This window comes from Drosophila sechellia, chromosome 3L (assembly GCF_004382195.2).
Source record: "Drosophila sechellia strain sech25 chromosome 3L, ASM438219v1, whole genome shotgun sequence".
In the NCBI taxonomy this organism is placed as follows: Eukaryota; Metazoa; Arthropoda; class Insecta; order Diptera; family Drosophilidae; genus Drosophila; species Drosophila sechellia.
Window position 1 is genome coordinate 4980889 of NC_045951.1, and position 20354 is coordinate 5001242.

The 20354-nt window shown below is 41.8% G+C and overlaps 1 long non-coding RNA gene across 1 annotated transcript in view; it reads right to left on the reverse strand.

Annotated features, from left to right (window-relative positions):
* Positions 1 to 20354, reverse strand: part of LOC116801182 — a 77693-nt gene that overhangs the window by 28391 nt on the left and 28948 nt on the right. The window lies entirely within an intron of this gene.

The following is a 20354-nucleotide window of genomic DNA, read 5'->3' on the forward strand; positions in this document are numbered from 1 at the left end:
CAAAAAACGAGCGGATAAAAGATAAAGTCAGAATCCGCAATTTATGAAAAGGGATCCTAAATTCTTGTGTGTTAGCATCAAACACATTTAGCAATGGGAAAAAATTACTGAATTTTAAAATTACCATGTTAAAAGTGTGAAGTTAATGTTTGCGGAACAAAGCTAAAGCTATTTGGTGATTTTTAGATGGAGCATGAAAATTGAAAAATGTCTTAGGTCAGCTGGATTTTGTAATTCGAAGAATTTTTTTCGAGTATAAATATGTTTCCTGCATGGTTTCACTTAGGGATTGAGTCGTGTTTATGCCCCACGCCTGTTGCGGTCATAATTGTATTAATGAACACATGCCCTGCCCGACCCCCAGCCACCGAAGCCAAACAGGCGGATTGTATGTCACGGATGCCGAGATACGGCGAACAAAGCACTGTGCACATATATTTGCATAGGAATATTAATGCCATAATTATTTGCCACATGGACACAATGCACAAGATGTATACAATATTTAGCATGTCAGTTAGTGCCCGAGTGTATGCGTGTGTGGGTGTGTATCTGTGTGACCCCTCTGTGGCGACCGTTGTAATTCCAATTGCATTTTGGCAATTCAAGCAGCTCGGATGGCTGTGAAATATTTCGGCTTCACTTGCCAACTGATGCATTGTTGCTGCTGCTGTTTTGGGGTTTGACTCACAGAGACGCACTAATGCATAATGTAACTCAATTAATTTGGGCTGGCTATTATTTTAAGTACATATGCAGCTCAGGAGAAGAATTTTGGCCGCAGTCATGCAGTCAACCTGTCAATTAACTCGAGTTCCTTTCACTTTGCTTTCAGAGAGATGAAAACCAATTTCCTTATCTCGGTTCGACAACAGTTTCGACTAGTGACTAGTGAACTTCTGATTAAATATTCATTAATCTGTAATTTCTACTAATTATTGCGTTGATCAAATATTTACGTTCAGCTGATGGGCTATTGTTTTGCTTCCAAATTATGCACTTGCCCATAGAGGAAAATTAGCAGTTCACCGAACACAAATTAGGTCAAAAACTAATGTCTATCGTATCTCAATGTTGGTTTTTAAATTGTTATAAATTTCAAATAAAAGGCAGTAATTATTGTTAGATATTGCACTAAAAATTCATTTAAATTTATATCAGAAATCTTAAGTCTTCTGTTAAATGGATTTCATATTAACTTGTGCAGATGGACAGTCTACCAGGTTTAGGAAAAACCAATTATAAGGACATGGAGTTGGGTATAAGTAGTCACTTTTGTAACCCATTTAGCTGGTATCCCATTAAGCCTATACGCACAACACCCCCTCGATCAGCAGCCACTTCTGCGGGATAAATTTTATTGTTCTCGGCTCAAGCGGCGGTATTGAACCTTGAACCCGATACCTTTTAGCCACCCTTGAAGAAATGCGAAAGTGGACTAGGCATGATGCCGGGAAATAAACAAGTCCACCGACTCGCATCCACATCAATGGCAATGTAGCAGCGGATTCGAAGGGAGCGTGGTGCTCGATGTGGTGCATAATGAATGGAATGCATTTGCAGCGGTGGTTGAAGTGTGGGTGGCAGTGGTGGTGGTGGTTGTGGTGGTGCCACTGAAACGGCGGTGCTCCCGCCATCTGTGTGCCAAGCACTAAGTGCGGATTAAAGGTGAAATAACGCAGCTTCGAGCCAAAAACCGAACAAAAGCCACCACCAAAGGCAAACAGAAGGGGGAAAAGGATATTCCGTACGATCCAAAAGCATAATGCCTTGCATTAGCGTGCAATTTGCTCATTTTCAGTCAGCTATTATACCATCCAATCGCCCCCGCAGAGCAGTACTTAACGCTAATCCAATGCACTGTGCCCGGATTCCCCGGCCTGGCATTTGCTTATCAAACAATTCCAATATGCTTGCGGACCTTAGTCTTCAATATATCTATCGCTGCTGTACACGGAAATAAATTATTTCAATATAGCTGAAATTATATTTGCATTTCAGTTATATGTATATTAAATAACAAATTTAAAGAGAGCTTAGCAGGTCTTGTATGGTTTATAGCTTGTATAACTCTTACCCCAGCATCTTACATAAAATACCTGAGCTCAGTCCAAAATAAACCCACAATTGATCTTACTATTTTATTTTTCTGTGTACTGCTTTCTACCCCTCCCACGCGATATTGTTTTATTGCATAATGGGTGAAGTGTCTGTTCTGTTGAGTTCCGTTCTCCCCTGTTTGTTTAGGATTAGAGCTGAGAGCCCACTCCCGAATCCGAACCCGAACCCAAAACCGGCAACTTGCATTCATTGTTCGAGTGGCTGCTGGTGGCTGCGCCGGCGAAGGGTCGACCCTTGACCCTGAGCTCTAATTTGAGTTTGACATTTATGTCAATATTTGGTCAGTCATTGTTCGCACTCGCACACACACTCGCACACACACACCCCTAGATATATGACTTTAGGGGTTGGCCTCTATTATATTGTTACGCTTGGTGTCCTCATTGTATCTATCCACATTCCCCTTCCACTTCCAGTGGCTCAACCCCACCCCCTCGCACTTTTTGCGGTTGGCCATATGCGGGTGCTGGAACTCGGGTCCACTAATATAAATTTATTGCACACACTAAAATACAATTAAATAAATTATGAGATTTACTCAAAGCAGGGCGATGGGCATTTCTTATGATTTCTCCCCGGTGCAGGACAGGCGCTTCTGTCTGTCCCCGGGTACCATAATTACCATTGGGGTCCAAGCAGATAATCAGCGCGTTCAGGTGAGCGAAAGCTTCTGAATCGTGGCCAAAGGATTTCTGTTAAAAGCCGCAACAAAGTAGCGCAAAGTAAGACAAAGTAGACACTTCCCCTCCTGCGCAAAAGTCCCGCGCAGTAAAAGCGCAACATGTTGCCTCAAGTAGCACCGACACACACAGAAGGCAATACAACTACACTGCTCCGGATACAAGGATACAAATGGCCGGGCCAAGAAGCGGAGCCCAGACTTTGCCTACTTTGTCTGCCGGTGGCTCATCTACATGAAAGCGAACTGAACCACCCACCCCCTGTAAATTATGGAGCCGTGCACGTCTGGTCATTAAGCCAAATAAAACCAGCGCAAGATTTATACACGCGCCAAGAAAGGATCCCTGCTGGAGGGAGGTGTTGCATGCACTGAAGAAAAAGTTATGCAAATATTCTATTTATTTACCAGAAAGTGGTATCAACTTAAAATATTAATTAAAGGTGTCTAATAGTATGAAGCAAACAACAGTGCAACGCTTTGCTTATATTTAGACTGCTAAGGTTTGAATAAAATATACATGAATAGAAAATTGAAAATTAATCACAATTTAAATTTATTAAATTATTTTAGACTTATTTTTGTATAATATATTTGACACCGCTTTTAGCAAGAATTTCTTCCTGTGATATATCAGCAAATAACAGGCAACAGAAGGCTTCCTTTTAAATGGACTTGGACTAGTCTCGATTTTGGGTGCGGTTGCGCGTTGCGTTAACTTTTTGATATAAATTTCCAGCTGCTTGTGCGGCACTTAATTTTCCAGCCCCGACTCCAACTGCGACTCTATCTGGGCTCCCACCACCACTACCACTACCACTTCCCAGTTCCCAACTCTATTCAGTGCCTGTGTCCTGGACACGTGCAGCTTTTTGCCACCTGCCTCCAATTCGAGGTGCAGCATTTGGCATTCGAGTTTGCCGCGCAACAGTTAATCTTAGTTACGTTCAGTCGGCTGGAAATAAACTCACATTTGGACTGTGTCTAGGCCAGAGGACATCTATTCAGCACAGCCCAGCCCAGCCAGACACGTTTAATAAGATCACGTAATTTATTTAATTTGATACGCTTCTTATGTGCTGTTTTATGGAGAATATGTGAAATAAGTGGATCAATACGTCCCAATATTAATGGGGTTCTACGAGATAGGATTAAGCGGAAATTGTCCACTGGTAAATATCGTGTTTGCTATAAGTATTTAAGGATGAATTCTGAATGCATGATTTCATTGAAGATGAAAATCCTTTGGAATAACTTGGTACAATTAAGATTCACTATTATTAGATCTACCATTGTGCAGGAGGATACGTGTACCTGATTTTATAATAAACAAGCATCCCCCCTAACCACACACTTTTCAATTTGTCTGACTTTTAACCGAAATTTAATTATAACAGAATATCCGAAAACAATTACTTTCTCTTCTCCAATTTGTGTCACTAAACCAGTTAGAGCTGTGCTCTTTAATGCACTTTATCCGGCTGAAGACTAGTAGCCGCCCATCCGCAGCACTTTAGAGTTTAATAAACTTTATCAAATGCACTCGAAATCAAGTTCCACTCGGCACGATACAGCTTCAAGCGCTACCGATCTTCATTTCGATAACTTTTCTGCGGCAAGGACGATGAATGAGGATGCGGGTGATGAGGAAGTGGTGGTGGAGGAGGAGCACAAAGACGAGGAGCCAGGGAGTTAAGCACACATTTTGGTCTGGCAAGTCAACAAAGTGGCGCCGAAACTTTATCTAACACTTTGCAGCTTGGCCAGATACAGAACAGCCGCCTGCATGAGGAAAATCGGGAGGGGGGAGCTAAAAACCAGGGGAGGAAATCTCAAGTTTCAAGTGCAGACGGAATGCGTCACGCACTGGTGGTACAAACGAAACAGAGCACTTGGCCCATTGTTTTAGAGGGGTAGGAGTACGGATTAAGGGGAAGGGAGCGGAGTCGGAGCCTGGCCAAACTTTCGGCACACTTGGTGCAGTCGTAAAAGGACTTCTCTAACGGCGACAAAATCCATATCAAAGACTGGCATAAACCAGGCCGAGCAACAACTGCAAATGGCTTAAGCTCAAAACTAACTGCTAAATGGTTCGCTGCGGACTTTTCACCCAAATGCGCTTTAAAAATTGCCGCACACTTTTTCGGGGCACGCAACTTGGCTCGTAAAGTCCAGTCATTGCCATTTTATTTAGCAGCAGGACCTTTAAGACTTCGCCAAGATGTTTGAAAGTATTTGATACTAAAAGAACACTTTCGGAGGTAAATGATTTTTGTGGGCCAAAATAGTAAGTTTCAAATAAAATATAAAATATACCTACCAGACACTTAAGACATTTATAAGACATCTTACTATACTTACTGTCTTACTGTACTCCTTTAATAGGTTATTTCCAAAATATCCACAGTATACCCATTCTAATTTCAGCTTTCTATTGTTCGGCACTATTGTTTGCCTTTTGTTTCATTTGCTTTTAATTTTGCGAGTGTTTCGGTTAGTGCAGCTGGAGTCTGCTTAGCATCTTTTCTTGGCGCCGCGTCGAGTTGCAGTTTCCAATTTGCAATTTGCCCCAGGGCGCCATAATTATTTTGTTGCAATTAAAAGTCTTGACACTGCCAAAGGAAAATTTGCCCAATTTATGCCCCAGCTTCTACGGTTTGTTTGCCAAGAGGGGAAAAAGCTGCGAAAGAACAATTACGCCGCCCAAGCAATTGCAATTCGAGGGCAAACTTTTGCCCCGTCCTTTCGCAATTATTTGCCAAGCTCGAGACCAGACACTTGATGACTGATTACCACCTCAATCGCCCTGTCGGTATTTATGAGAGATGGGTCAATCGAGCGAATCACAAATCCGGAATCACACAAATCAAATATCAAACGATCCGCCATAAATGTTTGATGGCTATAAAATTTCAATTTGCCCTATTAATTCAGCACAATACACAATGCCAAAATATAATATTTCACAGTCAGACCCCTTCCTTCACCCCGAGTATCTAAGCCATGGCGAAAATTTTACATAGAACCAAATTAATTTTAAATTATGCATGACCTGCTAGCGAAGCGAAACGAAGCGAAGCTCAAACCGCTGGGGATTTCGAAAATTTCCACCTGCCAACATTAACCCAGAAAGAGTGGAGGGTGTCAGTGCCTTCCAAGGACCGCCTGGCCCCCAATCCCCAGCTCAAATGCCCCGCCCATGATGTAATTTAAACCCAGTTTCGAGGAACTTAAAGAGGACGCAGGAAGTGCAGCATCTGAGTGGGCGGGAATGGGCCGAAAGGGCGGGCCATGGGTTTTTCTTTACGAGTGGGGAGTTTTTGCATTTATTGAGTAATAAAATCGTAAATTTTCCACACCGTGTTGCAAGTGAAATCCGCGCACCCGGCACCGCGACCCCACAGACCCTCAGGCTCTGCAATCGCTGGACATTCAACAAGCGCAACGCGCAACGGACTACTTCAAACGGATGCACTGAGAGAAATTAATGAAAAGTAATCTATTTTTTTATAATATATAAGATACAAAAATTTTCGAGTTTTGAGTTATATTTCGAGATATTATTAATATTTTAACATTACAATGGCAAGTTCAAGCAATTGCTTCTCCAGGTGTAAAACTATAACCTGGTCGTAGGTGCGCCACGGGACAGGACTCCGACCGACGCTCGCTTGCCTCCTAACGAGCCGTGGCCAGGCGTCCCAACCACCGCTGGCCCACTTTGGCACCCGTCGAATGACCTACCCACCCACTCAACCACCACCCCCACGGAACCAACCCCTCAATCACCCAGGCCTGTCTGCTGCTGCCGCTGCTGATGCGGCGCGATTCCTTTGTGTGCCATTGTCGAAAATTGAATTTCAAATTATTTTCACAGCTCTCTGGGCTAGTGGTGCTCCACTTCCAGGTCCACTTCCTGCTCCACCTCCACTTCCACTTCCTGCTCCACCTACACATTTTCCCGACTGCTGACTGACATTGAGCCGCGGCTGTCTCGCTGGTGTGGTCTCTGTATAATCGCAGCTTTATTAATTTTTTATCGCCTACTTGTGCGGCGATTTTTTGAATTTTTATTGGAAATTAAAAATGCTAATGTCTTGAGCGTCACACTGCTGGGCATTGTGGCTTTCCTTTGGCCCCCAAATGCCTTTCTAATTTGAGGTCGAGAGCATTGCCGAATGACTTGTCAGCGGTTATTAAGCACTTTGATCTTGGCCAGCTCGCTGTGGACTCCGCCTTAAATTCTGGAACAAGTCGAGACGTTAATGATGTGGCAAATTATTATGGCAGCTGACAATTGACTGGTCACCCCAGTCACACTTCCACCGAAAATAAGTTGCCCGAAATGCATTCAACTTGAATGGCCATTGATTTGAGCCTTGGGTTTCACTCTTGATTGGCTTTGGCTTTGGCTTTGAATTTCCCACTCCCAAACTGCATTTATTGAAAACTTTTCACTCCCAGGGAACCAAGGGATGGAGCTTGGATGATGGCGGTGGCGTGTGGGTCTGTGGGCGGCCCAATTGTGGAGCAAATAAATTTCAGGCCACATGTCTGGGTCGTAACATTTAGCTTAGATGGCAAACAATTTGCCAAATTGGCCCTGGCATTATTTTTCTGGCTAAAGGCTTTTAAATTAATAAGGCGGTTCGGGCGTTTTGGGTCCAGGCAAAGTTTGACAGGACAAAGCCCAAATACGCTAACACCAAAATAGGAATTACTGGGGAGCTGAGAAGATTATACTGCGTCGGACATTGGCAAAAAAAAGGAGGTAAAATTTAAAAGTAAATAAAGAGGAGTCATTATAAAACTTCTTAAAATCTAAGTTCAAAAATTTGTAAATATTCAGAGGAATATTTTTTTTTAGCGAATATGATGTGTTATAATTTTCTGTGTACTTTTAATTCGTCTTTCGTGCATATTTGATTCGCGTGCCAGTCTGGGGTTTATAATTTCTTAACAAAGGTGCATATGATTTGCTTAGTTGCTAAACGCGGCCAGTCACGTGCCACAAAGGGGCACAGAAAACCCCTGGAAAAGGACCTCCACAATAAAACCCCGCTATATAAAGCTGACAGAAGTCGAGACTGGGAGAAAGTCAAACGTCATGTTTATGTCATGTTACCATTTCGCTGGCTCCTTTTTTCTCCATTCTCTTCTTGGTTTGGACGCTTTCCTTCGCTTTGGAATTGTTTGTCTGCTCAGAACGCGCGTTTGTGCGGCACATTTCATTTTATTTGTTTGGAAATATTTCACTTACTCTGACATCCGCCAGTGCTGCTGATAAACTGGGGCCAAAAGCAAAGGCGGTGGCTTCAGCCAAGACGCGCCGACGCCAGTCACGCAGTTACCACCTAAATCGGCCAACCCATTTCATGTCTCAGCGGGAACGGGATCAGCATTCCAACATCCCACATGCTTTTATGACATTTGCCCCTTATGACAGGTGTTTTGCGCGTGTGCGCCGCCATCTTCTTAGCCCAACTAAAATATTAATTTCCCCCTTTCGCGACTCTTGTTTTTTATAGCCTTACACGCTTGATTTATGGCCCAGTTGCAGCTGAGAAGAGAGTAGTATGCAACAGGAGGTAAAAGGGTTGGCTGGGATCTGCCACCCCTGAGAATTCAATTTAGCATATGGCCAAAAAGCTGCCGACCTTAATCAGCATCGAAACTGAAGCTACAACATCCCCAAAAAAAAATAAAGGAAAAATTAAAAGATTAAACTAAACGCCTGGCTGCGCATTTCCCGCCATAGATAAGTAGCAGGAGCAGGAGCGCGGGAAGCTCAGTAAAAGGAATTAATTCAGTTAAAAGTTTCGCATTAAAAGCAAAAAAAGTGAAAAAAGGGGAGCTTTTTAAAGGAAGAGCAGCCAGCGGATGGAAGGAAAAACTCAACGAACAATAAAAATGGAAAATAAAAAATTAAAAGAAGAGTAGCAAAGTTGAAAAACAAAAGTTTTTAAATATGCTCGTCTGCTGGTTGGCTTTGCCTTTAACTCCTTTGGTCGCTTTGTTTTCCCAGTTTCTCCGCCAACTCCATCCCTCCTTTTTTTAATTTTTTTTCTTTTTTGGATAAGCAGGCTGTGGCGACTGCAGCAAAACAAATTGCGAATTAAGAACTAATTGGCTTACACAACCTAAAGCAGCCATTAAAAGGGCTGATGCCAAAGGTAGCGCGCATTCACTTTAAACTTCGCGGCCAAAGTTTCCCAGCAGCTCACAGATCAGAAGTTGGAAGCTCGAAAAAGAAGAGTGCAAGAAAAGCGCGGAAAAGCTAAGAGAAAATCAAATAAGTTGGCGTGAAGCACACCAAACACAAGCAAGGAGTGTCCAGCTGCCAGACCTGTTGTTCTACATAATTAAAAGTGAAACAGCAGCATCCTTGACGCCTGAACTCAAAGAAAACGAACAAAAAAAAACATGAATTAGGGGACAGTCCCTTTTCGAAGTCCCCTATCAATTATTTAGATAATTATTTGCACACTTACAGCTTAGCAGTTTGCGTGAAAATCGAAAATAGACTGCGCCTTTTTGTCTGCCAGAATCAATTATCACCCAGAGATTACATTACGCATTCGCCACGTGGGCGCTGCACTCGAAGTTTTTGCCCACGACGTGCATTTTCACTTAATTTATGCAATTAATTTACACTCTGCCATGTCAAATGCAACTCCCTTCCTACTTCAATGACTATTAAGCCCATCAAATGAATGGAAAGGGTGGAAAAAGTCGAGCACTGACAACCTCTGTCACTGGATTGTGTCCTCTGTGTGTCCTGCAATCAATGCAAACAACAGCGTAATCGCATTGACCAGGACATTAACTGGCACAATATTGCTTCTGACAGTAACAGCAAACGCAACGCCACTGCAGCCACATGAACAATTATAAGAATAATGCAATGGCATAAATAAACATCATGGACCAGACTTTAAGATAAATTGCCGTTTAAGTTCCCTAAAAAAGATCCGAATATTTAAGAGAAAGTTGGATTAAAATTCTTTTATCAAAGTGATTCAAGGTAGTCACATCATTGGGTTTGCAAAACATTTGTTAAATCCATTAGTCTTATAAATAGATTAAATACAACAAATTCTCTTCAAAAAATAACCTCTAAAATATCAGCTTTTTACCATTTGGGGTGGCCCAAAAGTGGAGCGGGGTCATTGGGCCCCAAAAGACCTGCCAGAACCTAGGCAGCCGAAACGAAACGCATTAAAAGTGCAACAGTTTCAAGTAAAGTTATTCCTGTTTGACCGCTGGCTATTCGCCGAAAAACGGGTATGCAAAAAAAATATGCTATATACATGAAAATCAGTGCTTTTTTGTTGTACAACTCTCCCGGCAGCTGCAAAGTAATCACAGCAATGGGTACTGGTGCTATTTCCATTTGCCGACTGTGGAGTTTTGAGCTGTGGTACTACTCCTTGTTTTTTGGGCTGCTTTCGGGCAGTTTTTAAAAATTAACACATAACAACACAGAGGCGAGCAATCACTGCACTGGCTGGAAGCACTTCCGCTCCGAGTGCTGCAGCCAAACATTTGAAAACTTTTTACATTTACATCAAGCGTTTGCTGTTAGAGCGTTTTATTAAATTATTATGCGAACACACACACACACACATACACGCAGAGTAGCTGGGGAAAATTCATAGACTGAAAGTTCGAGGCTTTATGAGCTGCTCCTAGTTTGGCCTGTTGGGTCGCATAAATTTCCGTTTCCGGCGACTGCAAATGAGCCACAAGCGGCCACAGTCGCCCAGTTTGGAGTCAGTCGGAGCACTTTAGGCCACAGCTAAATTTGTGGCCCTTTCGCGGCACGCATTGTAATGCCAAGAGCACTGCAAACAAATTACATTAAATGGAGTCATATGAAAGGGAAATCTTGTAAAATACCCAATAAAGTTGTTTTAAACTTCCCATTTTTATCAATTTCTAATTTAAAACAACATAGGTATTCAAATAATATATAATCAATATTTCTATATATCCTAATGACTATCCAAATTGTTCAAACTACAATCTTTTACTTTCGGTGCATTCCGGTGAGGCAAGGTCTGGCCAACAGCTGGAGACCATCCAGGACATCAGTCAAGCCGCCGAGCTTAATTAATTATGTCGTCTTTCAGTTTAAAGGCGTTCAAGTTGCCCAAAGCGACACGATGCGAGAGGGAAAGCGGAAAAGCTGGGAAAGGGATTGAAAAATGCGGCTGCCGCATGCCGACAATGAAAAACGCGACCGCAGCAGCAAACAGCAACAATGCAGCTGACTAACTGCCGCCAAGTGACCCAAATTATTCACGCTGCGGACGACGATGATGATGAGAAGGAAGCTCAGGCAGGAGAAGATGCAATGGGCATGAAATGGGATGGGATGGGATGGGATGGGTGGAGTTGAATGGAATGGAATGGGAGACCACTCCAGGACCGTCAGCATTGCATGAATTATTTTTTTCTTTTCCCCCATTTTCCTCTGTGACAGCGACCGTCAAAAGGGCACGCCAAGTTGTAAAGGAAAGTGTTAAGTATACACGTTCTTGGTATCTTTTTCGCAGAAACAACTCTTAATATTAAATATCTTTTTCGTAAAAATCATAATATTCATGATGTTAAAATTGGCAAACTACAAACGATGTCGTTATACCCACTTTATACTTTGTCAATCAGCAATTTGGTGCAGTAATCTTTGCCAAATCAGTTTCGGTGGCCCACTCTGTTATCGTGGAAATCGTTTAGCATTAATGAAACGCAAATAAAAACTCTGTCAAAGCGCGGCTGAATCTGTAAATGGGGGACAAAGCGGCGTATACTTGATACGGGCTTAGCTGTTGTTTGTGTGCGTGTGTGGGAGAGTGCTTCTGCATTTGTGTAGGTGAGCGGCACGCAAAGCATTTTTGATTAGGCGACGCTCTGAAGCGCGCTACGTTTTTGACTTTGGCACACGGCGTATACGCAACGTGAACTTTTGCCCCTGCCAGCTCGGCTTATTTAAACGCTGCCATCAATCCTTTGACTAACCTCGGCTCAACATCCCTACCATTTGCTGCCTGTGGCCCTCTTTCTCTGTCGCTCTCTCACTCCCTCTTTCTTCTACGCGCTTTGACATTTTAAAAGCATTTTTATGTAGAATAGCTGTATGTGTGAGTGACTTTTTGCGGTTTGCTCTGGTGTATGGCTTGCATGGAAATGTGTTTGTGCCTGTGTTTAAGTGTGAATAGCCTGCATTGCCCTCTCAAAAGTTTTCGCATAGTTTTCCAGCTTTCCTTTTCTTTTTACATATTTCACATTTTATTTTTCAGCTGTTGCAGAAAGTACAAAATTATTTCGCCCCTTTTGCGACCCCTTTCACTCTATTTATTTTGCCTTTTTAATTATTCGCAGTTATTTAAACCATTTAATAGCTATTATTTTGCTGTTAATTATGAGGCATAGAACCGAAGGTGGCTGCAATTCCCCAAAGCCGTTTATTAACAACTAATTGCGACTGGCAATGCGTGGAAAAAGTTTGTCATTTCTGGTCAGCGTTTTTAGTTTTTTTTTCTTTTTTCAGTGACAGTTGTTTTTTATTGTTAGTGCTGTTATTTAATTTAATGAAAATTGATTATAATTGTTTGTTAAATTAATTGAATATTGTTCATTTGTGCGGTTTACGCATAGAAATTGCCGGAGGGCAAGAACATCGATGCAACATTGATAGCATCAGCTGCAATTATGGTCGATATTAACAACTCAGCAGTGAATGTGGTTGCAAGGGAAATCAAGGATTATTAGTTATCCAATTGTGGCTTCAAATCTGACTTCTTCATAATAAATTTTAATACTGTTAAGCTTTGGCTAGACGTTTGGTTTATTGATTAAAGACACTTTTAAAGAGATCATAATTTTTTGTACAAACTTAAACTTTAACTTTAAATTTAGCTTAGAGATAACCGGTATCGAATTTTCTTAGTGTACCCGCCATCTGTTCATTCATCGGTGTGTAAACATCTTTCTAGATCCACTTTTCGCAACTTTCTTGTGGCAGTTTCCAACATCCTGCAGTTTGCCTGCACCTTTTCCTATCTCTCTCACCTCATCAGCTTGCACAGATTCCATTTCGTTTGAATTTTCCCCTACTGCCACGCCCCCTATCCCCCAACCCCGCCCACTGCTCACGCGGCAGCTGGGAAAGCGCATGCCATTTATTAAGAGGCAACTATCAGTTTCGCCCTGCAATGGCAACCGTGTAAAATACTTTTCGAAACTTTTCCTAAGCCAGCAAAACAGACGATGGGCGGGTCTGTGAAGGGGGCTGGAAAGGGGGTGGGGTCACCCAGTGAGGGTCAGTTGCCGTCTTGTGCTCAACTTTCGCTTGCATGCACTTTGCTCACTTTCCACTTTTCGCTCCGCCGTTTGACGGTCAAAAGTCTACTCGAAGTCGAGTTCACTTCAAGTTGAATTTGTTTGCAGGGGCAAGTGGGGGCATCTGGGAAAATGGAGGTTACGAGCAGCTATACTATATAGCTGGAGTGATTCATTACTTTGATTCTTTGACTTCTATTCACTTAGTTGTCCTAGTTGCGTGCCATTTTGTGTGCTTTCATTTTCAGCCACCACAAGCTCTGTTCTGTTCTGCTCTGGCTTTCTCATTTCCCGTCCTGCCATTCAGTTTTAAACTGCCACAGACAAATAATGACTCTATCTTTTGCTGTTTATACCTGTTACTCGTATGGTAAAAGGATGTACTAGATTCGTTATAAACTTTGTAATTGGTACCCTAATAAGTGAATGGAATGCTCTCTGCCCATCTATCAGTTCTTATGAAAGCTGTGATCTCGGTATTTACAAAAGCCAGTTTTGGATTTTCTCTAGCACTACTCATAGCTAAGTAAAAGGTATCTGATAGTCGAGAAAATCGACCAAAGCGTTCTTCCTTGTTTAATGCTCATTTCATACTTGCCATATTTTCAGCAAAACAATTGCTGCCGTCACGCATACCAAAAATCTGCAAAAATATGTTTTAATATAAGTTCCCCCTCTACCCACGATGGTTGGTTAAAAAGACTGTGAAGCAACGTGAACAACGATGTGGATGGCGAAAAGTTTTCGGGGCAACTCTAATAATATTAAGCGTATAGCATAAATATTTAAATTTCATTGTCACTCGCACTCAGGCGACCCGCATTTTTATGCAAATACTCGGCAGCCAAATTTATTCGCCTTTGTCACGCCAAAAGCCGAAGCCCAAGCCAAAGATACACATGAGTCTGAGTCCTGAGTCCCCAGTTGGCAACATGCGGTGGCCCGCGGCAAGACATGGCCATCAACTCTGGCCAGTCGGAATATTACCGGTTGTAATAATATTTGATACCCTTACTGAATTCGATAACTATCAGATCAGGCACGCTACATCGAAGCTCAGATTTAAAATCTTAACTTCTTTACGGATTGTGATGTGTGATTATACCTATTTTTGACTTTGACTTTAGTATAAGCATAATATTAAATAAATAGAACCATATGTTTAAGATTTTTAAGGACTTGCAACTACCTGATTTGTTTTCAATTGGTTCCACGTTGTTCGCTTTGGGGTGCCACAATGTGATGGTGAAACAGCGTTTAAAAAGGGTATTCCCCGCAGGACTTGGGTTTTACCTCGCGTGGCGTAAAACAAAGAACTCCTGGTTTGAAGTCGGGGGTCCATGGGTTGTCGATGGGTGCCAGCCAAATGAAAACATCAAATGGCTTGTTTGCCTTTGCCAGGTGGGTCGCAATCGTTGTCGTCTGGCTGATAACTTGGCAACTTCAACTGCTCAACTGCTCAAATTATGCCGACAGACGCGGGCCGAGGACGACGACCGCCAAATGGCAGGCGGGACAAACAAAGTCCACAGGACACAGTCAGAGGCACAGACACAGACACAAACAAGGACAATTGCCGAACGTGAGCGGCGCGACATGCCAAAATCGAAAGTAGGCAACATCAACATCAATAGTGGGCGGTTTTAACACCCACACCCACACCCTTACCGGCACCCACATCCACTTCTCCACAGACCAAATGGCGGCAAAAAGAAATGAACTGAAATAAATTGTACGTTTCCTGAGCAATTTCCATGGGATGGCTGGCCTGCAGGACTCGCCATGCCTTTTTTGCGATGGCTGTCGCTGGCAGGGCATTAAATAAAACGTCAGCTCCAACAATGCTAAAAGTGCCAGCAATCAAATAAATTCAAACGTGACCAAAAATATCCACATATTCGTATTATCCACTTTGCTCGCTCTGCGGACTGCGGACTGAGGACTATTGGGCTGTGCGGTTGCATTGTGCAGATTTGCGTCGCGCCATAAATTTCTGAGAATGTCCACATTGACCAGCTTAGTCCAACATCATCAACAACAATCGGGCAGCGTCTAGACCGACCAACAATAATTCCACAGAATAGGTAATCATAATGGAGATATTGCTGCCAAAAACTGTAATACTGAATCACAGTCGGAATCGTTGACGAGAAGTGTGGCCACAAAGTAGTTGAGGGTTCTCAGTTTACCTTGAGGTAATTCGCTACACAGAAATAAAAACTTGAGTTTTCCAAAGGAAAGATAATAAAAATCAGAGTATTTGTAGAGCATTGACTAATTTGCTACTATTTCAAATATTAAAAAATGTTCACCATATTCCCTTCAAATTTAATAAAAGTGTATTTTAAAAGACAAATTTTTTTAACTCACATTTAAATATTCTCACTTAATTTCACATAACCAGAAAATCCCTTAGTGACAACCGTATAAAGCATTTATCAGGTTGAGCACCTACCGAATAAATGACTCCTTTCTTTTTCGCCCTTTAAAGGTTTTATTATTTAAATCTGAAAATGTAATTAACCATCAATATACGATTGACAAAATTTATTTGAGTTTTTTACACCTCAATAGTGTTTTTTGTACAGTCGCCTGATGGGCGAAATTTGTTTTCACAGGGTCGAGAACAATGCGATTGACATTAAATAAAGAACGGCACAATGCACAATGGCAAAAAATGTGTGGCCAAACAAGAAAAAGCGATGCACCATGACACTTTTAATACGTTTACTATATGTATATGCATAGGCAAATGGCTTTATTAACACAGCCAACAGATATTGATATTGTCTCTGGAAAGACCCAAAAATATGCAACCAATTCTGGCCAAAGGTAAACGACGAGCAAACACGGCGGCTACGTGACATGCGGCTGAATCCGTGCATTTTAATTGAATAAAATAATATTTACACAGCTAATGGCTTCATTGCATCCGTCTAAAGCAACAGCTCCAGACAATTAACGCTTTTTAGTGTAAAACACTTCAAATCCGACTCATTCGTGCCGGTATTCACTCGACGCGGCTTTATCCGTTGCAATAACGCCAGCAGTCAGCCCGATTCCGGATCCGGATCCAACCGCAGAGTCCCGGGCGAGCGAAAACCGTTGACCAAAAACCAAAAACCCGAACTGAGGTTCTTGCCCCGCCCGTTTTTCCCTCTCACCCGCCGCCTAGTTGCCACTGATAAAACGGATTAAGCGCTGAAAGCAAGGATTTAATCTCTAAAAATGTTATTCCACTGGCATACAAAAGCCTTGGGGTCAAAAGTTCATACGGAGCGGAGCTTGAATGGTTTATGTAGTTCTTTAGAAGAAGAACCATTTCAGAAGAGGAATAAACTGAATGAAATGAATTAAAATATAGTAAGAAATAATCTTAGTTTTCTCAGTGTATTCATTAGTACTCAAGAGAATGTAAGTCGTGGTGGTTTGGTGCACTGTCATTGTGGGTGGCAGGTGCCTTGACTCTCAGCAAATTATATTCTGTATCTCTGATAAAAATCATTTAATGACAAGACGCGCCCGTCTACGCAATTAAGCCATTTAATTTAAATGAGATTAATCATAATTACAAGACACGAACCGAAGTGGATGGGTATCGGTCTAGGGGTGGTGCTATTACATTAAGTGGCTTCGACTACGGAGACTTTGGTTTTCCATGGCAGTTTGCCGGGGCTGCGGTCCGAACTGTGAGCGACTAGGGGGACAGAGGACTCTATGACGATGTTGATGGCACTGATTGACAGCAGCTGGCTGTGGTTTTACCATGTGTAAGCCCCTGTGGCCGGCTTGAGCCAGCATTTGGCCCGGTTATTTGCCTCGAGTGCAGCCTGAGTTAATTTAAACACAAGCCGCAGCAAATTAACCTAATGCCAGTCGCGGCTCCTGGCGTTTGCATTAAAATAAGGCAGCCACCACCATCAAGTGGCAGCCAAGTGAGTGGCACGCCCTGTAATGAGCTATGCTCAACTACGTCTCCTTCAGCCGTGAGTGTGTGGAAAAAACTACCAATTGAATCCTTAGCCACATGGCCTGTGGCACAAGGGAGCTGCCAGCTCGATTCTATGGTTTCTGTTTCTGTTCCCGTTTCTACTGCTCCTGCTCCTGCAACTGCTTGCTGCAATGCAATTTATGAAAAATAATTTAAATATCAAAAGGCTTTCGTTTTAATTACGCGCAAGACAAAAGCCAAGAGGCGAAGTCAGAACCAAAAAGGAAACGTCAGTGCTCAGTAGTTTGGACTCGACCCCAGTTTCACTTCCAATACTTCCTTATTTTTCTACACCGAGAAAGGTTAGTATTTGCCACATAACTACTGCCACAAAAAATCAAAAAATATATAACATAATAAAATAACAGAAACAACCGGTTCTTAAAACTCTAATAACATAAAATATAGGAGTATTGCTCTTAAAATGAAAGGTAAAGTGTAAAAACAATCAAAATAAATATTATTATATCTAAATTTTTTATCGATTTTTTAGAGAATAAATCTAGATCTATTATTTACTATTACCAATTAATTAGCCAAGCTAATTATGAATCGTTTGTAATTTTTTTCGGTGCACTTGTCAGTTGCCTTTTCTGTTGCTTTAATTCCTGGCGACGACGCCATTTCCATGCCCGCTGCGTTTAAATAATTAATTAAGATTGATGCAGACTCATTTGTCTTGCTGCGCCAAGGACGAACCAGCCAGGAAGCCGAGTCCTGTGTCCTGCGTTCTGCGTTCAGCGTCCTGCGTTCCGTTCACTTTGCATTTTGCTTTTCAATTTATTTTGTTGATGTTGCTGTTGTTCGCGTCGCCTCCGCGTTGTGTGTCCGTGTTTCATATCGAAAGATTCTGCATTAGTTTGCATTAAAATTTCACTTTGTTGGTGCCGCCTTTAAAACAGTTAGTGTCGATGCCAAAAACGCGAACGAAAAGCGGGAGCTCAGCATTTTCGCCTACACAGCAAGCGAGTATTTTCCGCAACTCCGGCTTTTACATAAATTTTCCTCCGGTTCCAGACAAAGTTGCATTTGCTGTAATTACATTGTAATGCCCCGATCCGGCCCATTGCCCCACCATATATGCACACTGGGCGGTTGGGCTGGGGGGCGTGGCATTTCGCTTAGTAAGCACGCATGCATTCGCTGCCAAATAGGCGGATTACAACGCAGAAATGAGTTTATAAACAAGCCCCATTCAGAGCATACAGATAAAAAATAATTGCAATTGCCGAGGCGGAAGGAAAGCCTCCATGATTGGGGAATTGCTCCAACTATAAATCTCTCCATCCATTCGAAGATTTGCTCGGAAAAGCTTCTTAAATTCAGAAGCCAAAGTATTCTTATAGAGGTCTATGAAAACTGTATACTGACTTTTGACATAATTATTATTTGACATTAAAAGTGTAAATTATTATGTTTTAAGCACCGTAAAATTTGCATTGTTATATTTACCTTTAGGGAAAATGTCTGTTTTATTACAAAATATTAACAAATAGCAAAGCTAATTACAAGATGACAAAAAATAATAATCAAATACAAACTTCCTATTTAATAAGTAATATGTGTCAACAAACCTGACTTTAAATTTAATTTTTATTCAGAAATTTATTTGGTCTTCGCTTTTATTTGGCATATGCAATTATATTATCCCTATTTGGAAATGTAAATTTCTGTTGGCTGTTATTCGGTGTGAAACGAGTGTGTGTGGAGCAAGCTAGCTTCTTGATTTTTACCATGAATTTATTTATTTAAATAATCCCATTTGTTCGGAAATTGTACCATCATGGCGGCGACAGCGTAACAAAATTTAAATTTAAATAATAATTAGTGGGGCGAAATCGCTTTCGATGAATCGAAGCCCGCGCAAATTGGCAAATAGCGCACAAATAATGGCAAATAACAACATAAAATTAAAAAAAAACAAAAGCCTCTCGGACGCTACTGTTGCTAATGAAAACGAAATTAATTAATTTAAAACAACAATTGCCCGGTATCATGCAGAATGGTGCTGAAAAAAGGGCAGCCGGCGCACACGGCGTATGCGTAATTCCAATAGCACCCACCACTGCAGTGGCAACATGAACCTGACTTCCATGCAGATACATACGTGTATATAGCCATATACCCATACATACATAAATGTAGTGTGTACATATTGCGAGCGATTGAAAACGCCCACACTTTGACTGGGCTGTCATGCATATGTAATTATTTCATAGCAAGCAAAACGATTCGCACGGCAAATGTTTGGGCCGTGCAAACAAGCTTTGAGAGATCCCCACTCGGAGGGGGCGCTACTGCCACGCCCCCCTTTCGGTTGCCGGCATATTAAAAATAAAAAGTGGTCATGGCAGGGTACGCGAGCGTAAGGTAGTAAAGGGTAGTAAATCCGTAGCAAAAGTTGGGCAAACAGCGTTGAGCAGGCAAAAATTGTTGCATATTTTTGGGGGCACGAAAAAGCCACCCAGAAATGGCTGAACTGAACCGAACCGGCAGGTAAAAGACCAAAAGACCACGTACTTAGCCTGATTTACACGTCGCCATGGCGAGGAGCAGGCAGCGAATTTGCATCACAAATGTGTCTTTTTCAGGTTGCTTGACTTTGCATAACCCCTTTCTGTGCGGAGTCCCCAATTGGGATACACACTGCTCAAAGTAATAGAGCGGGAATGGCTCCATTTCATATTTTCTCGGGCATCATTTGCGTACGATTTGCATCACAAAGAATGGAACGCCTTTTTTCTCTCAGCCTGCATAAAATATCTACTTGGGGTACACTCAGCTCAAGTTCACTAATTAGCAAACATTTCTAATCTTTGCTCATGGCTTAAGTTCGCCAGGTGCCTTTTGGCTAAAAGGGAAATCAACTTTAGGGCAATGAAATAAATTACATATTCCTTTTGTTACCTTGTTTATGTTCATTAAATTCTCATATAAAAAAGTAGTACAAGTGTTTTATATTGTAACTTAGATTTCACTGCTCATCTCAAGTTGACTAATTAACAAGCATCCATAATGTATTCTGAATGAACTGGGAATAAAATTTCAGCATGGGCAAGAAATAAGGACAATGATTATGAAATCTCTTTGTATTAGATATTTCCTACAGATTGGTTTGTTGTTTACCAAATTTGTTTTCAATTTGTAAAATCAATTGAAACTACAATCCAAGCTGGCAGAACATTCATCAACACACCCGCACCCACATGTGAACGCATA